Below are 11,707 nucleotides of genomic sequence, written 5' to 3'. Positions count from 1 at the left end.
TAGTTTGTTCCATTTTATTGCTGAATAGTATTCCATTGTATGGATGCACCAACATTTGTTGATGGGTATTTGGGTAGTTTTGGCTAATCCAATAGTGCTATAAACATTCACATTTGATATGGTTTGGCTGTGCCCTCTCCTAAATCTCATCTTTAATTCTCATGTGTTGTGGGAGGGAGCCGGTGGGAGTTAATTGAATCATGGGGCAAGTCTTTCTCATGCTGTTCATGTGATAGTGAATAAGTCTTATGAGATATGATGGTTTTGAAAAAGAGGAGCTCCCCTGCACGAGCTCTCTCTCTTTGCCTGCTGCCATCCATGTAAGATGTGACTTGCTCTTCCTTGCCTTCCACCATGATTGTGAGACTTCCCCAGCTATGTGCAACTGTAAGTCCATTAAACCTCTTTCTTTTGTAAATTGCCCAGTCTTGGGTATGTCTTTATCAGCAGCATGAAAACAGACTAGTACAGTAAGTTGGTACCAGTAGAGTGGGGCACTGTTGAAAAGATACCCCAAAATGTGGAAGCAATTTTGAAACTGGGTAACATGCAGAGCTTGGAACAGTTTGGAGGACTCAGAAGAAGACAGGAAAATGTGGGAAAGTTTGGAACTTCCTAGAGACTTAGTGATTGACTTTGCCCAAAATGCTGATAGCAATATTGACAATAAAACCCAGGTTGAGGTGGTCTCAGATGGAAATGAGGAACTTGTTGGGAAGTGGAGCAGAGGGGACTCTTGTTATGTTTTAGCAAAGAGACTGGTGGCTTCTTGCCCCTGTCCTAGAGATTTATGGAACTTTGAACTTGAGAGAGATGATTTAGGGTATCTGGCAGAAGAAATTTTTAAGCAGCAAAGCATTCAAGAGGTGAAGGGTGCTGTTGAAGGCATCCAGTTTTAAAAGGGAAACAGAGCATAAAAGTTTGGAAAATTTGCAGTGTGACAATGTGATAGAAAATAAAAATCCTATTTTTAAGGAGATATTCAAGCCAGCTGCAGAAATTTGCACAAATAACAAGGAGCTGAATGTTAATCACTAAGATAATGGGGAAAATGTCTCCAGGGCATGTTGGAGACATTTACAGTAGCCCCTCTCATCACAGACCCAGAGGTATAGAAGGAAAAAATGGTTTCATGGGCCGGGCTGAGAATCCCTCTTCTGTGTGCACTCCAGGGACTTGGTGTCTTGCATCCCAGCCACTCCAGTCATCACAAAAATACGCCAATGTATAGCTCAGGCTGTTGCTTCAGAGAGTGGAAGCCCCAAACCTTGGCAGCTTCCACATGGTGTTGAGCCTGCCAGTGCACAGAAGTCAAGAATTGAGCTTTGGGAACCTCTGCCTAGATTTTGGAAGATGTATGAAAACTACTGGAAGCCCAGGCAGAAGTTTGCTGCAGGGGTGGGTCTCTTATGGAGAACCTCTGCTAGGGCAGGTGCAGAAGGAAAGTGTGGGGTCAGAGCCCCCACACAGAGTCCCCACTGGGGCACTGCCTGGTGGAGCTGTCCTCCAGACCCCAGAGTGGTAGATCCACCAACAGCTTGCAACATGCACCTGGAAAAGCCACAGATGCTCAACACCAGCCCATGAAACCAAAGCCACAGGGGCAGAGCTGCTCAAGGCCGTGGGAGCCCACCTCTTGCATCAGTATGACCTAGATGTGAGACAAGTAGTCTAAGGAGATCATTTTGGAGCTTTAAGATTTGACTGCCCTGCTGGATTTTGGACTTGCATGGGGCCTGTAACCCCTTTGTTTTGGCCAATTTCTCCCATTTGGAATGGCTGTATTTACCCATGCCTGTACCCTCATTGTATCTGGGAAGCAACCAATCTGCTTTTGATTTTACAGGCTCATAGGCACAAGGGACTTGGCTTATCTTGGATGAGATGTTGGACTGTGGATATTTTAGTTATTGCTGAAATGAGTTAGGACTTTGGGGGACTGTTGGGAAGGCATGATTGGTTTTGAAATGTGAGGACATGAGATTTGGGAGGGGCCTGGGCAGAATGATGTGTTTTGGCTGTGTCCCCACCCAAATCTCCTCTTGAATTCCCACGTGTTGTGGGAGGGACCCAGTGGGAGGTAACTGAATCATGGGGGCAGGTCTTTCCCATCCTGTTCTGTGATAGTGAATAAGTCTCATGAGATATGATAGTTTTAAAAAGGGGAGCTCCCCTATACAGGCTCTCTCTCTTTGCCCACTGACATCCATGTAAGATGTGACTTGCTCTTCCTTGCCTTCTGCCATGATTGTGAGGCTTCCCCAGCCATGTGGAAGAGGTCCATTAAACCTCTTTCTTTTGTGAATTTCCCAGTCTTGACTATGTCTTTATCAGCAGCATGAAAATGAACTAATACAATATTCAAGTATTCTTTGTGTACATATGCTCTGTTTTCATTGCTCTCAGGTAAACATTTAGAAGTGGAATGATGTATGTTTAAATTTTAAGAAAATGAAACCTTGCGTTCCCAATTTGCTATGCAATTTTACATTCCAAACAGCAGTGAATGAGTGTAACAGTTGCTCTACATCCTTACCAAGATGTGGTATAATCATTGTTTTACTTTTTAGCTATTCTAATAGGTGTGCAGTGGTATCTTATTATGGTTTTCATTTCTATTTCCTTAATGAGTAAACATGTTGAGCATTTTTGCATGTGCCTATTTACTATTTGCACATCTTCTATGGTGAAATGTCAGTTCAAATTGATTGGCTTTTTTGCTTGTTTTTATTGAATTGTTTGCATTCTTATTATTGACTTTTGAAGATTCTTTGTATATTTATACTGGATGCAAATTGTTTATCAGAGATATGACTTGAAAATATGTTATATGAATCTTTACCTTATATTTCGTTCACTTAACTGTGTCTGGTAGAGAACAGCACTTAATTTTGAAGAAGTACAAATCATTAATTATTCTTGTATAGTTTAGCTTTTGTTTCACATCTAAGAAATATTTTTCTAAAACAATGTCACAAATATTACTTGTCAATTTTCTTGCAGGAGTTTTTTAACTTTAGATTTTACATTTAGGTCTATGATCCATATTTTTAAACTTTTTGTAATATGGTGTATGATGTAGAGAGGTTCTCTTTTATTAACATGCAGAAACCCAATTTTTCCAGCATGATTTGTTAAAAAAAAAAGCTGTTCTTTTACCATTGAATTGTATTTGCATTTCTTAAAAACAGTTGATCATATATATTAGGATATATTTCTGGACTGTCTATTCTACTACAGTTATCTATTTTGCTACTTTAAGATTTATGTCATGTCATGTTATCTATATTACTGACACATTTTAGTTCTTGAAGTTAGGTAGTCAAAGTCCTCCAAAATTATTACTTTTTTCTCCAAAGTTGTGTTAGCTATTTTAGGTACTTTGTATTTTCATTTATGTTGAAAAATCAGTATGTCAATTAAAAAATTAAGCTCATTGGATTTCCGTTTAGATTTCACTAAATCCGTAGAAAAACTTGAAGAAAACTGACAGTCTTAACAAGTTGAGTTCCCCTATCCATGAATGTCGTACATTTCTCCAGTTGGTTAGCCTTGTTTAATTCCTCTCAGCAATGGTTTGTAGTTTTCTGTGTATAGGTCTTATACAGTTTTGGGTCAAATTTATCAATAAAATTTAATTATTTTATGATTTTGAAAATAATACTTTTTCACTAGTTGCAAGTTCCAATTCTTCATTATGAGTACACAGAATTACTACCTTTTTTCCTAGTATATAATGTGTGTTAAGTAACCCTGCTAAACTTACCTATTAGTCTTATTAGATTTTTGTAGATTCCAAAGAACTTTTTGCATAATCATATCTAGAACAAAGAAAGATAGTTTTATTTCTTCCTTTCCAATTCTGATGTATTTTATTTCATTTTATTTCCTGTTTCTTGGCTAGAACTTCTAGCATAATGTTGAATAGAAGTGCTGAGATTAGACGTCTTTAACATAAGGGGAAAGCAGTTAGCTAAACATGTTAAACATAAGGCTACAGATCTTTACATAGATGCTTTTTATTGGACATAGAAAGTTTCTGTTCCCTTTTAGTCCCTTCTATTCCTAGTTTACTAAAAGTTTTATTAGAAATGAATGTGAAGTTTTGCAAGTGTTTTTTCTTCATTTATTTACATGATTATGTGTTTTATAAATGCTTGAGTCATTTAACGCGGTGAACAATTTCAATTAATTTTGAATGTTTAACCAACCTTGTCCCTCTAGGATACAGTCCATTGGTCATAATATAACTTTGTATTTGATTTGCTAAAGTATACTGGTTTTGTAAACTGTCATTATTTTTCTCTCCTTCCATTCCCCTCTACATGCATAATTTTAAAAATTGTGTTATAATGTAATATAATATTGTGTGTAATGGATGATAAGGAAGAGACAAACTGATTTGCTTGTTTTAAGGGTCAAGTTTTTATTTGTTTGCATGTTTTAAGCAATGCCCTTATTTTATTCTGGACCAGTGCTTGGATAGCTAAGCTGCTAACAAGTTCAGATACAATTTACTGTTTGATGCTGTATGGACTATCTAGGAATAGAGAAACTATTTTATTTTAGTATTCCATATCTCAAAGAAGAAATGATGAGAAATTATGTAAAGTTTAAGAACATTCATTAAAGATAAATAAAATATTTATTTATATCTTTATAGGTGTGCAGTGGCATCTTATTGTGGTTTTCATTTGTATTTCCCTAATGAGTAATCATGTTGAGCATTTTTGCATGTGCCTATTTACTATTTGTGCATCTTCTATGGTGAAATGTCCGTTCAAATTGATTGGCTGTTTTGTTTTTATTGAATTGTTTGCATTCTTATTATTAAATTTTGAAGATTCAATATCTAGATATATATCAATATCTAGATAAATAGAATGGTGAGTATTAACAAGCTGATTTAAAATCAGACAGACTGTTTTATGGAATGTTACAATACATGATAACAAATCTCAGCCAATATTATAGGCACAATTTAAATATCTAAATAATACCATCATTTAAATGTTTCATAAAGACATGAATGCAAATGCAAATCTCAAATTGAAGTAGATGATATCTTAAGGTTACTTATAGTTCAAAGACCTGTAATGCCATGAGTTAGTGAAAAGAGCAACTAAATCCTGTGTTAATGTAATAGAAACTCCGGTGTCTTGCTACATGAAATAAATGGTAATTAGATAATGATTATACAGGAATTGTTCTATTGCATCATAATTTTCATGATTTTTTTAACAAGAGTAATTTTGCATGCAATTGTGTATATACTAGATGTTTATTCACTGGCCTTTTGCAATTTAGGTTTATATAGTCAGAACCAATATTGCTTTATTAAGGAAACAGATTGTTACTTAATAGATGGTTCAGCCTTAATGTCTATGATTGTTTAATTTCCTTGATTTCATTTTCCTTAATTTAATTTTGCTCCTCTTTCACATTCAAATGTGGAGTACTGCTTGAAATACTACCTAAAGACAAAAGGATGCCAAGTGAAATCATTAGATAAAGCAATATGAAACACAAAAGTGGTACATGCCTCACTAGGGAATTCGCCTCAGAAATTAGAGACACAAAGTGAATTTGTCCTAGAAATGAAGAGTAGAGCACAAAACAAAACAAGACTATAGGAGTCTTCTTTGTTTGTGTTTCAAGTCAAAGAATGAAAACAGCAAAAGTTTAAAAATGAGAATAGCTTTTATTACTGACACATTTTCTCTTTTGGTTCAATTTCTACAGTGATGCTAGATGCATTTCTTTTCCAGCTTCATGTTTACTACTAGGTACAGATGATGTTTGAACCTCCGCCATGCCAAAATCGGAAATCTCCAAGGGCATTGTGGAATGCTTATTCTCTGGCCTACCATATTAATTTTCAGCCATCATATTGCTCATAGAGTTATATAATTGGCCCATATTTGGAACAAGAGTTAGGTAATTTTGATTACCTCTAAGATTTGTTGAGAAATAATTTAATCAGAATTCAACAAATGTAACATTATATTAGGCATAAATTTTTAAGTAGTGATAATTGGATATTTGGATTTATTAAAGAGAAGACTTATTCATGACATTTGTTAAAGAATGATAAGGCAGCCAATTCAGGGGGACTATCAAGATAGGTATAGAAAGTCACAATGGAGTGTTACAGAAGGGAAAGACATTGAGGTCAACTCCAAATAAAAGGAAGGAAAGTGGGAATGTATAGTCAAGGAGTAGGGTGGGTGGGGAGGTCAGTGGACAGAACATTACTAAGAGGATGTGATGGTTAATACTGAATCAACTTGATTGGATCGAAGGGTGCAAAGTATTGATCCTGGGTGTGTCTGAGAGGGTGTTGCCAAAAGAGAGTAACATTTGAGTCAGTGGGCTGGGAAAGGCAGACCCGCCCTTAATCTGGGTGGGCACCATCTAATCAACTGTCAGTACGGCCAGGATATAAAGCAGGCAGAAAAATGTGAAAAGCCTAGACTGGCTTAGCCTCCCAGCCTACATCTTTCTCCCATGCTGGATACTTCCTGCCCTTGGACATAAGACTCCAAGTTCTTCAGCTTTGGGACTTTTATACTGGCTTCTTTGCTTCTCAGTCTGCAGATGGCCTATTGTGGGACCTTGTGATCATGTGAGCTAATACTACTTAATAAACTCCCATACATACGTATGTATATATATGTCCCCTATTAGTTATATCCCTCTAGAGAACCCTAACTAATACAGAGGACACATCAGGAGTAAGGAGGATTCTGGTGAAACTGGCCTAACAGGATTCTTGCTGCAGGGTGATCAGATATCATTTGGAGGGTGGGGGAGGAAGAAGAACATGATTCGATATTGAGGGTGATCAGTTATCAAGGGTGAGGAATTCTGGTTAAACTGACATAGTAGGAGCCTTGCTAAAATTGTACAATACAGAGACAAATATGAAAGCCCAAAAGGTAGGGCCCAGTTGAAGAAAAAGTTCAGAGGAGTCTGACAGAGTTTGGTGTAGAAGATAATCTTCGACAGGTTATAAAACAAATAAAGCTATATAAAAGTGACATTGCACTTAGAAATATAAAAACCACCTTTGCAAAAATTATGAGAGTGAAAGAAATCTGACCTTACCAATTCCATCTTACTTCTAGCCTTCAAGCTGCTCTTGCTCATTCATGACCAAGCCAACCATGGGAGTAATTTAGTTTATAGCTTAACTTTCAAACAAGGATAATAACAGCCCCTTTCCAAAACAAACCGTCTCCTTGCTTGGAGATCAGACCACCTTTGTAAAACTGACAAACTAGCCACCAGGTTAGAAATTATGGCTCAGGAGTCATGTAACTGGAGGCCATAAGATTCCTAACCTCCCCAATTGCTCCCATAGATTAACATCACTATCGGAAAACCTAAGATTGGTTTGAAGCATTTTTCTGACCCTACGTTCTGATGAACCAGCTGGTTCCACCCAGACCAGTAATTGGCTCATCTGTTCTTGGTTCTGTATTTAAATTGTATATGTGCCACTTACTAAGAGTACTCTGGCAAAATATGTAATTTATTTAACATTGGGAAAAATATCTAATTTATTTAAGCAACAGTTTTCTCATGTGGGAAGTGATTTGATAACAATGTCTATCTTTTGGATTTCTATTGAGAATGAAATATTTTATATAAAGCACTTAGCATAGTTACTGATATATAATAGGCACTCTAAAGATTCAAGCTGTTCTGCAGATGATTTGTATAATAAAGTTAATGGATGATGATGTAAACCAATAATTCAAGAATAAAGAAAAAGGAGGAAACAAAATATCAGTCCTAAGGGATAACAAAGTTGCTGTGTCTTGAGGATAAAAATTTACTCTGAAATCCCTGACAACTCAGACAAAAAGGAGCCAAGATACATTTATAATCATCTTCATTATACAAAAGGGGAAGCATGCCAGTTTGTCAGAAGAAAGGTAATTACTTTGGATATATTCTGAAAAAATTTTCACTCAAGATTTTTTATTATGGACATTGAGTGGCATAATGGGTAATTTTATTATGAACATAGAAGTAGAGTTATTAGATCATTCTTGTGTCATGGTTTCATTAAAGTTGAAGACATGATATTACAGAGGAGGTGATGCTGTGAAGAGCTAGGCTATTGTGTTTCAAGTACCAGGACTAACTCAGCCCAGGGTTAGCATTCATTATGCCTACAGAAGGATATCCACTAGGATTCCCAAAGGCTTGCTCTCAAATCTGGAAGATTATTAGCATCATCTGGGAAACTTTAAAAAGTACAGATTCATAGGCTCATTGCAGATTGTGATTTTTGTGGATTGTGAATAGGCCCAGGAATCTGCTTTTTTAAAATAAGCCTTCTAGATGGAGCTGAGAGTTAATTCAGTTTGGAACTATTGTTTCCCTAAATTTCATCCCTAAATATTCTTTCACCTAGGCTTTTGTGAAGCATTAAAAATTAGACATGAGATCTTATTTTCTGATTGCTTACATCTCACGTTGCTGATTTAGGAAAGATGATGATGTTGTGAGACTACACAACCATGGACAGTGTTGCTTGTCCAATGTGATAGCTGAACACCAGAGATCATTTTCTTCTGATGGATTTCACTTGCATGTGGATTTCTTTGATCATGTAGGCAAAATGAGATTCTTCTCACAAGGGAGCTCCAGAGCTAGTTCAATATCTGGACAAGTGATTGATGGAGACCTTAAAATTACACCCGTTAGAATATATCAGACATTGTGATACTTTAGAAAAATCGTCAAGGCAGGTGCCACATGTAGCCTGTCATCACCACAAAGTTATACACCTCAGAGTGCCCCGTGGACTGTTTGCTTCTACGTTTCAGGTTCTCCTGAGGAGCCTGCCAGGATGAATCAGATGCTACATGTACCCTAAACAAACGAGTTGGGAATAATTCCTTGTTTTTATCAGGTGTGACTGAAAGAAGTTAGTAAATTTACTCTTTGTGAAATGCTGAAATATTGCAGAAATGTATAGTCCATTTAAGGAATTGGTACTTAACAGAGTGAAGGTGTACTGATCATTTAAACAAAGAAAATGAATCTAAACAAAGACTCATTTTCTCTGATCTATACCAGGAAAGAAAGAAAAAATTTTAGGGTAAGTAAGTAGAATGTTTGGCTTTTAATTGGCAAAATTGAGGCCAGTAAATTGTTGACTTACTGTCAGATATAAATTTACAGATTATGTTACATAAACATTGTTTTGAAAAAATAGCATACATATTCTACTCTTACAGCTGAGTCAAATGTTAATCCTTATTATTTTCTTGTTATTTACTATCAGAAACTCTCTTTTGTACTTTAAAACGTGCATGTTGGAGATCAAAGCTGGAAAGTGGAAAGGAAATTCATGAGATATATACTATGTTTTACTGAAATTCAGTTTTCCTCTTAGAAGTTCTTCTATTTAAAGCATTCCTCAGAAGTCTGATTCTTTAGTTGTCAGAGGCTTGGTTTATTTTCAGGGTTGCATCATTACCTAAAAGGGCATGGTTATTTTGAAAACTTTGTGAAGTGGAAAGAGCGTGGACTTTGGTGTCAGATTAAACTGGATTGAATCCTTACTCTGACACTTATCAGGTGTGAAACATTTCACAATTTATTACATTTTAATTTGGGGAAGATACAAGTCTTTGTGGTCACTGTGACTACTAAATAGAAAAATATACGTAAAATGCCTTGAATATCATGAGCAATTAATAAATTAGTTTTCTTTCCTCAGGTGCTGTTTCCCTTCATGGAAAACTTTTAAAAGCAGGAACTTTTGATCCCAACAATATTAAAATCTTATTCAGTGCTAATTTAAATATTATTGTAGTTTTTGCCTCACTCGTAGCATACCTGATTTTCAGAGCCATTTTGTAAAATCTTTGGTAATCTCTTCTGATTCAAGAATATTGTAAAAATCTACTAAAACTGTTTTATTGTCTGAAAACCCAATTTATTGAAGTTATCTATGTAGGTTGCATTTTCAAAGCCCTACAATTTTCAGAGCTCCATATCTCTTCATTACCAGAAACATATGTACACATAATTGCTCTGTCCTTGTCTTTACTTAAACAGTTGATCATAGGACCAAGGAGCAAGATTATCTTTACCTTACTATATTTCTTAAGTGGCTAGATGATTGCCCACCCTTAGAAGAAATAATGAAAACTCCTAACATGCTTCAGTTATTGCCCTAGATTCTATATGACATTGATAGGCATTGATAAATACTTATATAAATATAAAAGTAGAATTGATTATTCATTATGCAGGAATAAAAGACATTGGATTTCAAATTTAAATATAACCAGAGTATTAGCACCACATTTACCAATTAGTTATTTAACATAACTAGTCACTACCCATCTTCAAGCCTCAGCATTTTTGTAACCATATGATGAGATATGTATTATTATTATGCCCATTTTACAGACCAAGAAACAGTAATTGAAATGCAAGTTCAGCCACTTGGCACTTGCCACTTGCCACTTGCCACTTGTTGCTAATTGGACACTTATAGAGTCCAATTAACAACAGTGAGGTCTGGCATAATGTGATTTTTTATTCCAAAACTGCCTTAGTGGAAGTGCAGTTTTCCTGCTTAACGGTACAGCTTCACTTTTGGAGCAGAAAGCAAGCACTTTTATAGGGGGCTGAACATGAAAAACGTGGTAGGGGGTGGGCGGTAGGTAAGCTGGCAGGGGATCTTTGTATTAGCTTGGTGCCTTGTCCACCAGGCAGTCAAGCTGGTGATTGATGACATTTTTGTTGACCGGCATATTTTGGATTGTAAATTGGCTGTTATCTCTTGAGGCAACCTCCTGGTGGGTGAGAGTTCCTTTCTGAAACTACTAAGCACATAGTTAGATGAACTTGCCCTGTAGTCAGTGTCTGCTGAAAGGGAGGTAAAAGGCTATATTTGCATTTCTAAAGGACTAAGTAGGAAGTGGGGAAAAGGAGGAAAGAGAAAAGAGAGAGAAAAATAAACTATCTCTTAGAAAAATAGGGGTTACTGGCTATAAAACAAGTTTAATGACAGTAACTCAGCTACTTAGACATCATTAAGATGGCTGTTTAGAGGTGCCCAGTGCTCATTTCCTTTGCAAAGCAGGACAAAAGCAACAAATAAGTACACTGTGAGTAGAGTGTCTAAGGAGGAATACTGAAATTAGGAAATGATGAAAACGTTCTAAAGCATGAAAACTTGGGATAGCACAATACAGAAGGCAGTGAAGCACCTGGCCAAGATCAGTTCAGAACCCAAAGGGTCTTCCTATTGCAGGGTGAAAGGTAAGCAGAAGATTCCCAACAGCTCCTATTACTAGAACAGAAACCTGAAATTCTAGTTAAAGGAGAGCCCCCACATTTCTCCCAGGCCCTGAGCCCGGTATAGGAAGCTGCTTGGAGTCCACATGGTTGCATTGCTTAAGAAAAGGAACCCCTTCTGGGTTCTCTACACTCCCAGGGACCTAAGCTACTATGGCAAATGCCATTTTGAGAACAGGACCACTGTTAGAGCGCATCTTGCCCTGGGGGCCAATAACCCTTGAATCTCCACGTTTCTGAGACCTTACTATCATTCCACCATTCCCACACAAAAGGCATGGTATACAATCAAGCAGTGCCATGACCCCAGCTAGACCCAGCAGTACAACCATGACCCCAACACTTGAGCCTGTGCAGCTCCCTGCACTCTAAGAAG

Source organism: Trachypithecus francoisi, unplaced genomic scaffold, assembly GCF_009764315.1.
Source record: "Trachypithecus francoisi isolate TF-2019V2 unplaced genomic scaffold, Tfra_2.0 Lachesis_group11, whole genome shotgun sequence".
NCBI classification, from domain to species: domain Eukaryota; kingdom Metazoa; phylum Chordata; class Mammalia; order Primates; family Cercopithecidae; genus Trachypithecus; species Trachypithecus francoisi.
The sequence above is the reverse complement of the archived record's forward strand: the minus strand, read 5'-3'. Positions refer to the sequence as shown.